Source organism: Octopus bimaculoides, chromosome 22 (genome assembly GCF_046866305.1).
Source record: "Octopus bimaculoides isolate indiv1 chromosome 22, ASM4686630v1, whole genome shotgun sequence".
Taxonomy (NCBI): domain Eukaryota; kingdom Metazoa; phylum Mollusca; class Cephalopoda; order Octopoda; family Octopodidae; genus Octopus; species Octopus bimaculoides.
In genome coordinates, this window is record NC_142949.1 from 11,105,675 (window position 1) to 11,120,433 (window position 14,759).

A 14,759-nucleotide genomic window follows, 5' to 3' on the forward strand; every position below is an offset into this window, starting at 1 on the left:
CATCCTTATTTATTTGCTTTGTTTCATAGTAATCCTGCATTATCTCATAGCTTTGGAGATTTCAATGATGTGATTGTTTTATTCTTAAAATGACATTGTAGGGTAGGTGGGAAAGGCTGGAGCTGGTCAGTTGGAACATAAAACAAGTAAAGTATTTTGGCCAGATACTGCTACTTTAAATGCTGAAGGACGGAAACACTTTTAACTTTTTAAATTCCAATGCATAGCACAACAATAATATTTTACTTTGCATGAAAAATGCACTGGTGAAGTTTTTACTTTCTATATTTCATCATTCTATGTGTTGTAGTCATTTGACTGCTGCCATTCTGGGGCACAACCTTGAAGAATTATGGACATATCGATCAGCATTACTTATTTTTCTAAGTCTGATGTTCACTCTATTGGCTACTTCTACCAAATTGCTTAGTTATAGGGATGTAAACAAGCCAACACTGGTTGTCCAGTGGCAGTGTTTGCCAATGGAACAACTTGCTCATGAAATTAACATGCAAGTGGCTGAGCGCTCCACAGACATGCGTACCCTTAACATAGTTCTCAGGGAGATTCAGCACGACAAAGAATGTGACAAGGCCGGACCATTGAATTACAGGTACAATACATTTTTGCCAGCTGAGTGGCCTGGAGCAATTTGAAATAAAGTGTCTTGCTCAAGGACACAGTGCATTGCCAGGAATTGAACTCACAACCATATGATTGTCAGCTGATTACCCTAACCATTAAGCCACACACCTCATCAAAATCTCAAAGGTAATCCAGAATTAATTCAAAACAATGTAAGTAAACAAGCATTACATTTGACAGTATGCTAAGAGCTTAAAGGGTTAAAACCTGGAATTTTTATCACAAAACCAGGAACAGTCCCAGGTGGGTTTTGGTATCAAAAGTCCTAGGTGGGTTCTGGTATCATTACACAATGTCTTCCCGGAATATTATCTTTGCTGCCTTACTTTCTCAGGGTTTTGTAAATTAACGCTTATATTTGTATATTTTATCATGTAATCTAAAGTTTACTGATTTCCAAAGAATCGTGGTGTCTATTTTTAGCAGAATATAATAAAACAGTCCCATTCCCCCATCCTTCCTTCTGAATGTTTTGAATAGTCAGTCATTCAAATGAAAACTTGATGTGAAAAATTTCTTGTTCAGTTTTACTTTTAAGAAACTGAATGTTTTCTTCACCAATATCCGGTAGCTGAGAATAGGAGAATGACTAACGATCTGAGTCATTTACTTTCAAATAATAATAATAATAATAATAATAATAATAATAATAATAATAATAATAATAGCGATAATAGTCATTTAAGTTCCTTCTATGTGAAGCTAATTTTTTTTTAGATCAGTGTCATATATACATATGTATGTATATATATATATGTGTGTGTGTGTGTGTGTGTGTGTTTGTACACATAGACACACACACACACATTGTTTTTAATTTCAAAATTCTTTCAAATGAATAATTTCTTGTTAAAAGAAACTACTCAGTTCATTTAAAAAAAAATTTTATATCAGGATATAACAAAATCAATATTTAACTAGAAATTCTTGAGATTAAATATAATATATATATATATATATATATATATATATATATATATATATATATATATATATATATATATATATATATATATATATATATGTATATATATGTATTATGCATTTTTTTTTGCATTATATAATGAATGAAATTCCTGTAATATTTTTCTTTGAGGGGTCGGGAGAGTGTTTATCTCTGAATATAAAAATATAATATCTTCTTTGTACAAGCAACAGTCTGCTTCCAATTAGCTGTTTCTAAACTAGCTCCAACTATATTTAGAACGGTTCTATTCAAATATGTCTATCTATAAACCAGATGGAGTAAAATACAATTGATTATGAGAAAACACTTTGCTGTATTCACTCATTAATGATGTCTCAATGTGTATTGTGCTAATTACAAACAGCAACCCTGATATTCTTATAAATAATAATAATGAAAGTAAATTACCCTTCCACCAATGTTTTGACTATTATAATCAGTTCTTCTTACAATTCCATCACAGAAAGAAACCTTGTAACATGATTGTGTACAAAGTATGTAGGTTAAAGGTGCTGCAACGCTGAATATAGCTTCACTAAAAACGGTAGCATCGAAGTAGTATTCTTCAAAATAGCGGATGCCAAAAGTCTCTCTCGGTGTCTTTTAAACGAAGGCTGTCATTAAGTGTAATTACAACGACAGGAATAGCCTCATGTCTTAATGAAGTGTTTACTCGTTCCTTATTAATTAGTTCGGAAATATATATGCCAGCACTTGACACACCGTTTATTTGAAAGAAAGTGTCTTTCTGAAAGGTGATACATGGCGGCTTTATGTGGTGGAATAAGAAGAAAAAAATTCTTTTTTTTTTTTTTAAACCTGGAGGCTCTTTACATAGAACCGTTGTAGACATATTATTTCTAGTGCTACTCTCTTTCTCTATGCTAAAATCTCTGTGTAAAATGGAAAAATTATGTTCCTATGAAAACTGAGAAGTTTGAAATTCTCAGAATTAGCAACAAAACTGTTGGTTAAGGAAAAAGTAGTAGGAGAGACAGGAGGCGCAATGGCCCAGTGGTTAGGGCAGCGGACTCGCGGTCATAGGATCGCGGTTTCGATTCCTAGACCGGGCGTTGTGTGTGTTCATTGAGCGAAAACACCTAAAGCTCCACAAGGCTCCGGCAGGGGATGGGGACGAACCCTGCTGTACTCTTCCACCACAACTTTCTCTCACTCTTACTTCCTGTTTCTGTTGTGCCTGTAATTGAAAGGGTCAGCCTTGTCACACTGTGTCACGCTGAATATCCCCCGAGAACTACAATAAGGGTACACATGTCTGTGGAGTGCTCAGCCACTTGCACGTTAATTTCACGAGCAGGCTGTTCCGTTGATTGGATCAACTGGAACCCTAGACGTCGTAAGCGACGGAGTGCCAAAAAAAAAAAAAAAGTAGGAGAGACTAGCAATTTTGCTCTCTGTTTTGATGATTGATTCATTCACCCTTCAGCATTCAAATAATATCCTTATTCATTCCCATTATTTTGAATCAATCATGCATTATCTTGTAGCATCGAGATTTCAATGATAGGATTGCTTATTATTAGAATGACATTGCAGGGTAAGTGTGAGAAATCGGATCTGGCTGGTTTTAATATGAAACAGGTAGAATATTTGGACTGGGTATGGCTGGTTTAAATGCTAAAGGGTGAAGGTACATGGTTTCATGGTTAGGGTATTTGGCTCACAATCATTAAGTTTGTGAGTTCAATTCCTGGCAACACATTATGTCCTTGAGCAAGACACTTTATTTTATGTCACTGCAGTCCACTCTTCTGGCAAAAATGAGTAATACCTGTATTTTGAAGGGCCAGCCTTGTCACATTCTGTGTCACACTGAATTTCTCTGAGAACAACATTAACCCTTTCGTTACTATATTTCTGACCAAAATACACCCCTCATGAGTTTCAATTAAATTCTAAAATAATCATGAATTTAGACTAGTCTCATTAAAACACCTGTAACTTTTTTATTTATCAACATATTAATGTGATATTTGGAACATAATTAAAGAAAGGGTTCTTAATCAATTCTATTGCATAATTTTTGTCTCAAAGTTCTCCACGTACTGGGGTGGGGGGTGTACTGCTAGTGTCTCTCACATGTAAATATTGGTTCAGCTTCACGAATCGTACTCGTTCATAATACTGGAAATATATTCATCGCCAAAAGGTTCCTGATCGCTCCAGTAATTTGTTATTCTGGGTAACTGTCCAATACCCATAATAATATTTATGGCAAAAAATGCCCGTATTTCATCTACAGTTGCAGGAAACCACAAGCTATCTTTTTTTTCCGGTTTGTTTACATTTTGCGTAACGGTTTGTTTCCGCAGTAATCATTTCAAACAAGCATGAAAAAGAAGTCTAAAGGTTTCGCTTCCTCAGAAAGACTATGGGTAGACCCTGTTTCCTCAGAAAAATTGTTAATAAAAATATTTTAAAAATCTTTTTCTGGTGTAAAATCATCCTTGCTGTCGCCGTCGCTGCTTTCAGAATCACTGCTTTCAGAATCGCTGATTTCAGTTTCGGATACAGAAATATCCGATTCCTTATCATTCACCACGTGCTTTTGTAGCTCATTCATTCTTTTCTTCGATATCTCCATATCTTCTGTTGAAAAACCTTCAAATTCGGAATCACTGCTTGATAGCATGAAACTCCTCTCCAGCTTCAAAGTTGAAAAAAATCAACGCCGCAAAAAATGTGGAAAAAAATCAAATATCACGCCAAACAATGTCGGAGACAATAACTCAACTGCTTGCAAAATGAAATCAGGTGTTTTAATGAATGTACTAACAAGATTTGGGTTCAAATATACATTTAAATAACAATGGGTACGCTCAGCCGGCTACGGCCGGGTTAGTCTTATGAACCAAAGGGTTAAGGGTACACATGTCTGTGGAGTGCTCAGCCACTTGCATGTTAATATCATGAGCAGTCTGTTCCGTTGATTGGATCAATTGGAACCCTCGTCATCAAAACCAATGGAGTGCAACTTTTTAAATAGTAAAGGGGTTAAGGAAGAGAAGTTCGTTAAAATGCTTCGTTAATTATTAAAACCTCTGATTCTTTTTATTCTACTCCTCATAAATAAATTCTGTTGCCATCTGTTGCTGCAATAATTGTGTTACTTGTATTCCTTTTGCTACATCAATGGCATTGTTGTTGTTGCTATTGCTGTACTAACAGTTGAGCTGATGCTGTTTTTCTTGCAACACTGGTGTATTTAGTGTTGCTGTATTTGAAATAATAGCTTGATCCCAGTTGCTATTGATACAATAATCATATTATTAGCAATAATTCAGCCATCTTGCTATTACTGCAGTACCGGTATTATCAGTTTTGCTATTGTTTCAACAATAATGTTATTTATGTTGCCATTGTGACATTGGTGGTGTAGCTCTTGCTACAATAATCATATTACAGATGTTGCTTTTGGAGCAGCAATGGTATTATTATCTCTGCCTTAGTGAAGGTGGAGGTATTGTTTTCAGTTGTGTTTGTTTGTTTGTCAGTTTGTCTGTGGACAAGATATCTCAAGAACCGTTGGATGGATATGGATGAAACTTTGAGGGATGTTTGACCTCGTGACTGGCACAAACTGATTAGATTTGGGGATTGGTCTGGCAAGGATTCTGGATTATTTTGTCCTGTTTTTTTACTTAATTTTTGAGAGTGGTTGAGTTCATTTTTAGTATTCTCGTTTGTGAGAGCAGTCAAGTTTATTTAATGAGTGCACCGTACATGGCACTCACATGGATGTATTTTGTGTGGCACCAGCACAAGTGCATTTTAGATGACACTGGCAAAAGTGCGCTGAATGTGGTACTGGCATGAGTGCATTCTATGTGACACTAGCTCGAGTGCATTCTATGTGACACTAGCTCGAGTGCACTTTACATTGCACCGACATGACTGCGCCTTACATGACACTGGTACAAGTGCACTGTGCATGGTACTGGCACCAGTGCACATTACATGGCACCAACACAAGTGCACTTTACGTGGAACTGACACAAGTGCATTTAATGTGGTACCAGTATGAGTGGACTCCATGTGGCACTCGCATGAGTGCAGTGTATGTGGAACTGGCATGAGTGTACCCTATGTGGCACTGGCATCAGTGCTCTTTGCGTGGTACTGGCCCCTGCAAGACAAAGACCTTTTGGTTGGGAGAGGGAGTGGAGGCATGGCCATAAAGGACATGCTTGTATGTATGGATGGCCACAATACTGTTTTTCTTAATGCATGGAAGTTGTACTGCTGTGCAGTGTATGGTAACTATAACATTATATGTAATATACATAACAGACAAACATGTTATGTAACTGAGGGTAACCTTTTAGAGAAGGTTGTACTTCTCACAGGAGAATGTCTTTTCACTGAAGAACTGTATTGAATCAAATTTGGTCTTTGTATATTGCTGGGCACAATGCCAAAATCTCTTTCTAGTTTCGTAGCTGTGATCCAGACTTGCAGAGGTGTATACCTGATATTGGAAGCTAACAAGTGGTGGGGTGGGGAAGTGAAATGTGTATGTGCGTGTGTGTATATATATATGTGTGTGCGTGTGTGTGTGAATGATACTTGTATTTTATATATTTAGAATGTGTACTAATCAGTGGCCTTTTAAGGAATTTTGGTAATATAATAGTTATTATCATTCCTCATGTTCAAGATCATACCGTTCAAATCAGTTACTTGCAATTATTGTAACTAAAATCAAATGTAATCTAAGTTCTGTTAATTAGTTATTGAACTCTTAATTATTTCTAGGTTACTGTAGGGCAGTGGTTTGGCAAAATTGTTAGCACATTGCCAAAAAATGTTGCTCTGTGTTATTTCTTCTGGTTCATTTCGTTCTGAGTTCAAATCCCTCTGAGGTCAACTTTGCTATCCATCTTCCCGGAGTTGATAAAATAAAGTCTCTGTCAAACACTGGGGTCGATGTAATAGACTAATACCCTCCCCTCAAAATTATCGGCCTAAATTCTTCATTATTTTTTAAATAAATTGAAACAATGGCAGTGTATTTCAACAGAAATATGGCAAAAAAAAAAAAACGTTTAAAGAATTCCTTGTTTTGTATTTAGAATCTCTTGCGAAAGCTTAATATAGTATATCTTATATAATATATACATATCAGTTCAAATTCTGCTGAAGTAGACTTTGCCTTTCATCCTTTCGGCATCGATAAATTAAGTACCAGTTGCGTACTGGAGTTGATCTAATCGAATAGCCCCCCCCTCCCCAAAAATTTTGGGCCTTGTGCCTAGAGTAGAAAAGTATACACACACACACACACACACACACACACACACACACACACACGCAACGAACTTCTTTCAGTTTCCGTTTACTAGATCCACTCACAAGTCTTTGGTTGGTCTAAGGTTATAGCAGAAGACACTTGCCCAAGGTGCTACACAATATAGTATACACAGTTTAGTACACATAATATGAGCATTGTGTTATTGTATACATAGCATATGTGTAGTACAGTATAATATATATATATATATATATATATATATATATATATATATATATATATATATAGGAGAGAGAGAGAGAGAGATAGTATATCAACGGAGTATATTTATGTGTTGTTCTTACGATCGTGAGATTGTGAGTTCAATTCCTGGATCGGGCAGATAGTATATCAACGGAGTATATTTATGTGTTGTTCTTACGATCGTGAGATTGTGAGTTCAATTCCTGGATCGGGCAGATAGTATATCAACGGAGTATATTTATGTGTTGTTCTTACGATCGTGAGATTGTGAGTTCAATTCCTGGATCGGGCAGATAGTATATCAACGGAGTATATTTATGTGTTGTTCTTACGATCGTGAGATTGTGAGTTCAATTCCTGGATCGGGCAGATAGTATATCAACGGAGTATATTTATGTGTTGTTCTTACGATCGTGAGATTGTGAGTTCAATTCCTGGATCGGGCTGTGAGTAGTGTTCTTGAGCAAGACACTTTATTTCACTTTGCTCCAGTTCACTCAGCTGTAGAAATGAGTTGCAACATCACTTGTGTTAAGCTGTATCATCATTTGCCTTTCCCCATGGATAGCATATGCATGGACAATTACTGGTCTTCCACAAAACAACCTTGCCCAGACTTGTACCTTGCAGTGGTGGTGGTGGCGGTGGTGTGGGGTGGGTACTTTCTAGGTGTAATCCCAAGGTCATTTATGACCAAGGGGGTCTTTACCCTTTACTTGCCTTTAGAATGTTGGTATTGATTAGAGTTTGAGACAGAAGGTGACATTGCTCATGGCAGTTAGTTATTTTGAAATATTTGAAAGCTTCCTTTATGCAGCAAATGAAAATTAATGATATCAAAATTAATTTTGAAAATTAACTCATTTAGCAGTGTCAAATCTATTAGGAGAAAGCCATTCTAATTTTTGAATATATTCATTGTACTTAAATAGTTATTTATAGCACTTTCTAATTTCCAGGAATGAAAATGCCACGGTTCCTCTGTGAAATCTAAATAACCTTAACCTAACCACTTCTATTGTTTATTATGATTGAACAATAGCTTTGCACTTTTTTCATTCTTTACTGTGAAAAGTTTTAAACATTTGTGAGTTTTAAATGGTCGTTAAACCTTAGACACTTTTGACATTGTCATTCATATGCAAGGTTTTTAAATTTACAAGCAAAAATTTCATTTCAAACAATAAGGAAATAATTGCTATATTATTTGGTGGTGTTGCTCGACCAAACAATGGAATTACTGGTGACTTTTTAAACAGTTTTTATTCAATTATGGTCTTTCGTTTGTAATTTTGACTAAAGTCATTTTCTTCATCTAACAATAAACAATGTGACAGCTTGCAGGGTTTTCGACTAATTATAAGTCTATTTTGCAAACTCGGAAATAATGAAAAGAAAATGTTGGCATATATGAAAGCACTTTGGCTGAAGTTGTTAATATAATGTTTTATTTGTGAATTCTGTTCAAATCTATTTGCGGAAGTCAGTTTTGTTTTATAAAACAGGATGTGACTGATCTTTCAGCATAAATTACTCTCTTTATTAAATTACTCGTTAAAAGAATATAAATATTAATTGAAGGTTGGCTCTACTGAAACACTGATCTATAAACTGTTATTCTTTTATTCTTGTATTTGTTCCCACTCATTGGAAAGTGGCCACACTGGAGCACCACCTTTAAGGGTTTAAGGGCTCAGTCAATCTTGACTGCAGTGCTTATTTGAAGTGTGACACTTATTCTATCGGTCTCCTTTTATCGAACTGCAAAGTTATGTTGAGGTGACCAAAATAACACCAGTTGTCAAGCAGTGTGAAACAAACTCCCACTTCTAGTGATACTTGCAAACAACAATGAATGGCTTTCCCCCACCCACACACTCTGCTTCCTCCACACTTCACTACACCTATGCATGAGAGACTATCGATCCACCCTCATCACTCTACCTGTGTCCACCTTCCATCCTCCATTTGCCCTCTTCCATCCATTTCCTCTCCTCCATCCATTTCTCCTCCTGCATCCATTTTCCCTCCTCCATCTTATTTCCCCATTCAATCCAGTCATCGCCCAATTGCACACCCCCCACCCGTTTCTTCTCATCACCTGTGATGCTTACAAGTGACACAACCATCTTCATCATCTTGCTGCCTCTTCACTAATCTTCTCTGAGAATGACAGCATCAGATCATCATTGTCATTACTCTACCCACTGACCCCTTTTACTTGGCTTGTGCAGGTTTTATCAAACTGTCTGTACCAAATGCCCTCTAATTCACCTTATCTAAGTTGCCATCCATCACTCTCTCTCTCCCTTGTGGAACATTTCTATCTCTCACCCATCACCTACTCTTATATTATGTCCACTTCTGCTATTATCCATCACTTCCTCTTACCTCCCACTCCAGTAACTCTGTCCCTACCCCACCAATTGTTACTCCTTCCTTCCACCCATTATGACCTTCCATTCCCTCTCCTTCTCATTCACATTACCTGAACAAAAGTACACATTTTAGGTTATTGAGTACTCTATATTTACAGAGTACAAGGCACCCTCTCTTATGCTGGTGCCATGATGGAAAGCCCCTCTTCCTGTACATATTCTAAAATAATTAGTGAGTGAGCAAAGATAAAGTAGAATTGAAATGTCCCTTAGACTTGTCTCGCTAAGGATTTCACAGTCTCTCAGAGATGGCACTGTAGAGTGGATGGCACTTGAGCAGAGAAAGTGTCAGTTTTGTGGTCCCTCTAGTTCTGTCTTGATGAGGACTTACCAACGCCTCTCAAGTGATAGTGTGACCAGAAAATGCACCCAGTGCACTCTACAAAGTGGTTGGTGATAGGAGGGCATCCAGATGTAAAAAAAACAAAAAACAAGCTAAATTCTTTGTACGAGCCCCAGTTTATGGAAGCAATGGCTCCCAATAAAATAAGGAATTGGATTGTGATGGCCTATCCAACCCATGCCAGCATGGAAAGTGCATGTCATATGATGATGGTGGTGATTTTTTGGGGTTTTCACACAGCTTCCTTCTGCCGAATTTATTCACAAGGCATCGTCCAGCCTGGGGCTATAGCAGAAAACATTTGCCCAATGTGTGTGCAGTGGGACTGAACCTGAAACCATGTGGATGAGAAGTGTATTTGTTAACCACACAACTATGCCTGCACCTGTTGTTGTGTATATTCATGATGTTGAAATTAGATATTAGTTGTAGTTAATTAGATCTAGGTTAGTCTTTATATAGCAGGTCTACGAACAAAAAGGAGGCCAACCATGACCATCTATTTTATTTTTCTGTTCAGATGTAGTGTTTCAAACAGGGAGTATCTAGAGCACATTATCTCATGTATTCTTTTAAGTTGGTAATGTATGATTCGAGGGAGATTTATCTGCTATTTCTAGCTGGTTGATTGACTCCCTCTTCAGTTCAATTACATACAAGTATAACAAGATTATTCATGAAGGTGCATGACCTATCGGTTAACGTATTGTATTCATGATTGTAAATACTTCCTGGACTGGGTGGTGTATTGTATCCTTGCAGAAACATTTCATTTTACGTTGCCGCAGTCCATTCAGGTGTAAACGAGTTCCCCTGTGATAGATTGGCACCCAGTTTAGGGGTGCCAGAATGTTGTGACCTTGGTCACGTATGCACCATAGGCCTAGCTGCCCAGCCAGAAGGGTGGCATCATTTAAACGCTGCAACATTGCAAGGAAGCACGTTGTGACCAACAGCATATAACATAGTCTAATTGATACAGCGATATAGTGATATTTATTACGTAGTAGCCTCTTCTATTATGTTTGTTTGTTTTTTTTCTAAATGTGGAAATTCAATATTGTCTATTTTCATTAACTTATGTTCACAACTTGTTTGTAAATAATGCTCCTTACCTACTGACCACTACTTTGGATTATACTAAAGCTATTTGCGTAGTCTCCTTGATGTAATCCTTCAATGTTTACATGTAATTTCTTGAACTATGCCCAAATCTGCAACTTGCTCTATGTTGGAAAACTAATATTTTCTTATCTGACAAAACCTCGCTCCTAGTCATGTGTTATGTAGCTGCCAACGGGAATAAATAACATTTTTACTTTACAATTCGTTTGTTTGTTGTTTGCAGCATGTTAGTGTGGGTCAGAAGTTTGGTTTGTGACCATGTGGGTTTGTGTTTGATTCCATTGCATATATCTTGATCTGTTGTTATCTAGAATACTCGTGGATCAACCAAAGACTCAAGAGTTAAATGGAAACTGCACAGAAGTTAATCAGATAAATTGTATTTGTTTATGGGTGCTAGACCTGGTTTGTTACCTGGTTCAACACCGCATGGGCCTGTAGATCCCGTTAGCAAACTGCACTCCATTGTAAGCACTTGGGCCAGGACTTGAGCATGGAGATAATTTTTCTTCTTGAGTTTGGAAGGTCATGAAAAAATTCAGAAATATTCTTTCCTTCTCTGACTAACCTGTAAAAGAAGAGAGGTGCCTCTAGCAGTGAAGTTCTTCAGTTCAGTCCAAAATATCAATTTTCACTAACAGTTCACCTAAAAAGAAGAAAATGAGTATCCTGGATATGAGGATTGTTAAAGGAGATGGTTCAGATATCATATACATGGATTTCTGTACCTTTTCATCCAAAAAGAAGAAAAAGGAGAAGTAAAAATATTGTATAATTTTGGGGACTATTTCATCTAAAAAGAATATAATAGCTATGAGGGTAGCTAAAGGAAAGGTAAAGATGTCATGTGATTCAAGCCCTGGTCGTCAAATTCTTCCCTTTTTTTAACAACAGAATGTACTGAGTCTAGGATCGAATTAATGAGAATTTTATTCTAAATCATAAAAGGGAATTAGTTAAGGTTAAGCAGCAGAGTAGAGATACAAATTGTTAGGCCACAGTGTCCTTCCATTAATTTATCAGATTTATTAACTTGAGAATATTTGTTTATTTTTATCTGTTTTTTTCATGTTGGCATGAGTTATGGTCACAGCTTCACCATCTTCTCTCCCCTCCCCCACCTGAAGTTGCCATGACACCTCCAAGACACCTTTTTCTGTTCTCTCCCTCACCATTACTTCTTCCCCACTTCTGCAGTCGAGGGGTCTTGTCCTGCAAGTTACTTGGTGACCTCATTGCTTCTGGCCATCATTGTCATCATCCAATGTTTTGATTCTGGATTTTGTCTCCGTTAATGGGGGTGGCCATATCTACCTCAATGCCATAGCAACTGCCCTCACACCATCTTGCCATCTTGCCCAGTTTTGGGGCATCCTCCTTTTTCAAACCAACCCTCCCAATCTCCTCCTCCACCTTTTCCTCGGTCTACCTTCGCTTTTACGCTCCATTTACCTCAAATGCAATCACCCTCCTCAGAACATACTCTTGTCTTCATCCCTCCTCAACACATGCCCATACCACCTCACTCCATTCACCCTTGCCAACCATTCCACCGATTCCTCCAACCCCAGCATTCCCATCAAATCCTCAGTCCTCCTCTTAATCAAACAGCTTCACCCCACACATTTCTCTCACCATTGCTCTCTCAGTTCTTCTCAAAATTACCATCTCTCTTTCTCTCTCTCTCTCTCTCTCTCTCTCAGACACAATGTCTCACTCCCACACAGCCTTGCAGTTCTCACACAACTCTTATAGACCCTTCCTTTCATCTTTAATGAGAACCTTTTCCCATATAACAATGCTCCAGATTCCCTGAACTTCACCCAGCCGAGTCTTGTCCTTGCTGTCACAGCTGCTTCACGTCCACCACTTACATCCACCCTATCTCCCACGTAAGAAGCACCCAGTACACTGTAGAGTATTTGACATTAGCAATACAAACAGCAGTAAAATTAGGGGTGCAGCAGGTTGCTGAAATTTAAGATTTAAGAGTGTTCGACTGGCTAGAAATAACTGGCTAATTTCCTTCAAGACCACACCCTGCCATTTTGAGAAAAAGATACATTGGGTAAGTCTTCTGACTTGCCAGTGTCTGTCAAACCGTCCAACCCATGCCAACAGGGAAAGTGGACAGTAAATGATGATGATGACTGTAACACATACATACACACACACATGTTGTTATAAACTTTTCAAATAACAGGAATATTTTTTTCAGTGAATGTATATCATTATTCTTTTTTCTTTGACATGTTTCAATCATTTGACTACAGCCATGCTGGAGCACTACCTTAAAGGGTCTTTTATCTTTTTTTATCTTTTTTTTTTTAGATGGCTGTTGGGAAGTGTCGGTAACTGCTACACAATGTAAAACAGGGGAAAGAAGGAAAGATGCTGTGGAAGTGATTTTAGAAATAAAAGTGTTATAGAAGTTGCCTGATCAAATTGGGCTTCTTGGACATTGGTGCTGTTTGTGTCTTCTATTAAGTGAGGTGAGTATATTGAATTCTTGTTGTTCTTGATGTTATTGATGTGCCTCTGAGACAGTAAGCCTGCTCGAACAGGCCTACAACACGTAGGTGGTCAGTCAAATGACCAGGTACGACCCCTAGATTCACATTTGTGCCATACTTCTGTCTGTTAAACATTTGTTGTGCTTATTTGCATGTAATGCCATGTACCAGTTCTCTTTTAGCTTTTACTGGTTTCAGTCATTTGATTGTGGCCATGCTGGAGCACTGCCTCGAAGGGTTTTAGTTGAACAAATTGACCCCAGGACTTACTTTTTAAGTCTAGTACTTATTGTTATGGCCGCTTTTGCTGACCTGCTAAGTTACAGAGATGTAAACACACCACCACCGGTTGTGAAATGGTGATGGGGGGGGGACAGACACGGGTACAAAGGCACACACACATAATTATATACATACATATACATACATACATGCATGAATATAATATCCGTGACAGGCTTCTTTCAGTTGTCTACCAAATCAATTCACAAGACTTTGGTTAGCCTGAGAAAAAAACTTGCCTAAAGTGCCACACAGCGGGACTGAACCTAGAACCATGTGGTTGGGAAGCAAGCCTCTTACCACACAGCCATGCCTTATTTAAGCCCTATGAAGCATTGGCTATCGACGACTGTTCTCCATTTTGTGCTGTCTTTCCTGCTTCTTACGGTTTCCTTTTGGATTTTGTTTCCCTGATTAAATTGGGCTTCTTAGACATTGGAAACATATGTTTCCCTGAGGTAAGGGCCTTCCTCTCCAACGTCCTGTTGGTCTTCAGTTGTCATTGATGCTTCTGTAATTTTGCTTATTTTGGGGATAGAGGTGTTGGCTGTACACAAACCCATTTTTACCTCTGGGAAGAGAGAGTCCATATTAGTTTGGCCCCTCTCCTTTGACCTGTCCAGCATGGGAGGCCCTAACAAGAGCTTGCGATCCACTGGCAAAGCTTTCAGAGTCACTGAGGCACACAGGGCACCACACTGCCACAAGGGGTGCACCCTGTGGTAGCAGTGTAGCAATCTGAGTCTGTCAGACTTTCTCCACTGTCTTTATGTATGTCTGTTGTTGTTTAACCCCAAGTTAACCAAATGAGCAGTCCAATAAGCAAAGACTCTCAATGTTTTAGGGGTTGTTTTAGATACATTATTCAATGGCCTTTTTGTTTTCCATGCTGGCATCGGTTGGATGGTTTGACTGAGGCCTGGAGAGCCAG

At 38.0% G+C, this 14,759-nt stretch overlaps 1 protein-coding gene across 2 annotated transcripts in view; it reads left to right on the forward strand.

Annotated features, from left to right (window-relative positions):
• The window catches only part of LOC106879376 (ubiquitin thioesterase zranb1-B), a 195,242-nt gene that overhangs the window by 73,874 nt on the left and 106,609 nt on the right, over positions 1-14,759 (forward strand). For both annotated transcript variants that reach the window (XM_014928907.3, XM_014928915.3), the window contains exon 2: positions 13,365-13,525. The gene's annotated coding sequence lies outside the window, so the exon portion shown is untranslated. The remainder of the gene's footprint in view (positions 1-13,364; positions 13,526-14,759) is intronic.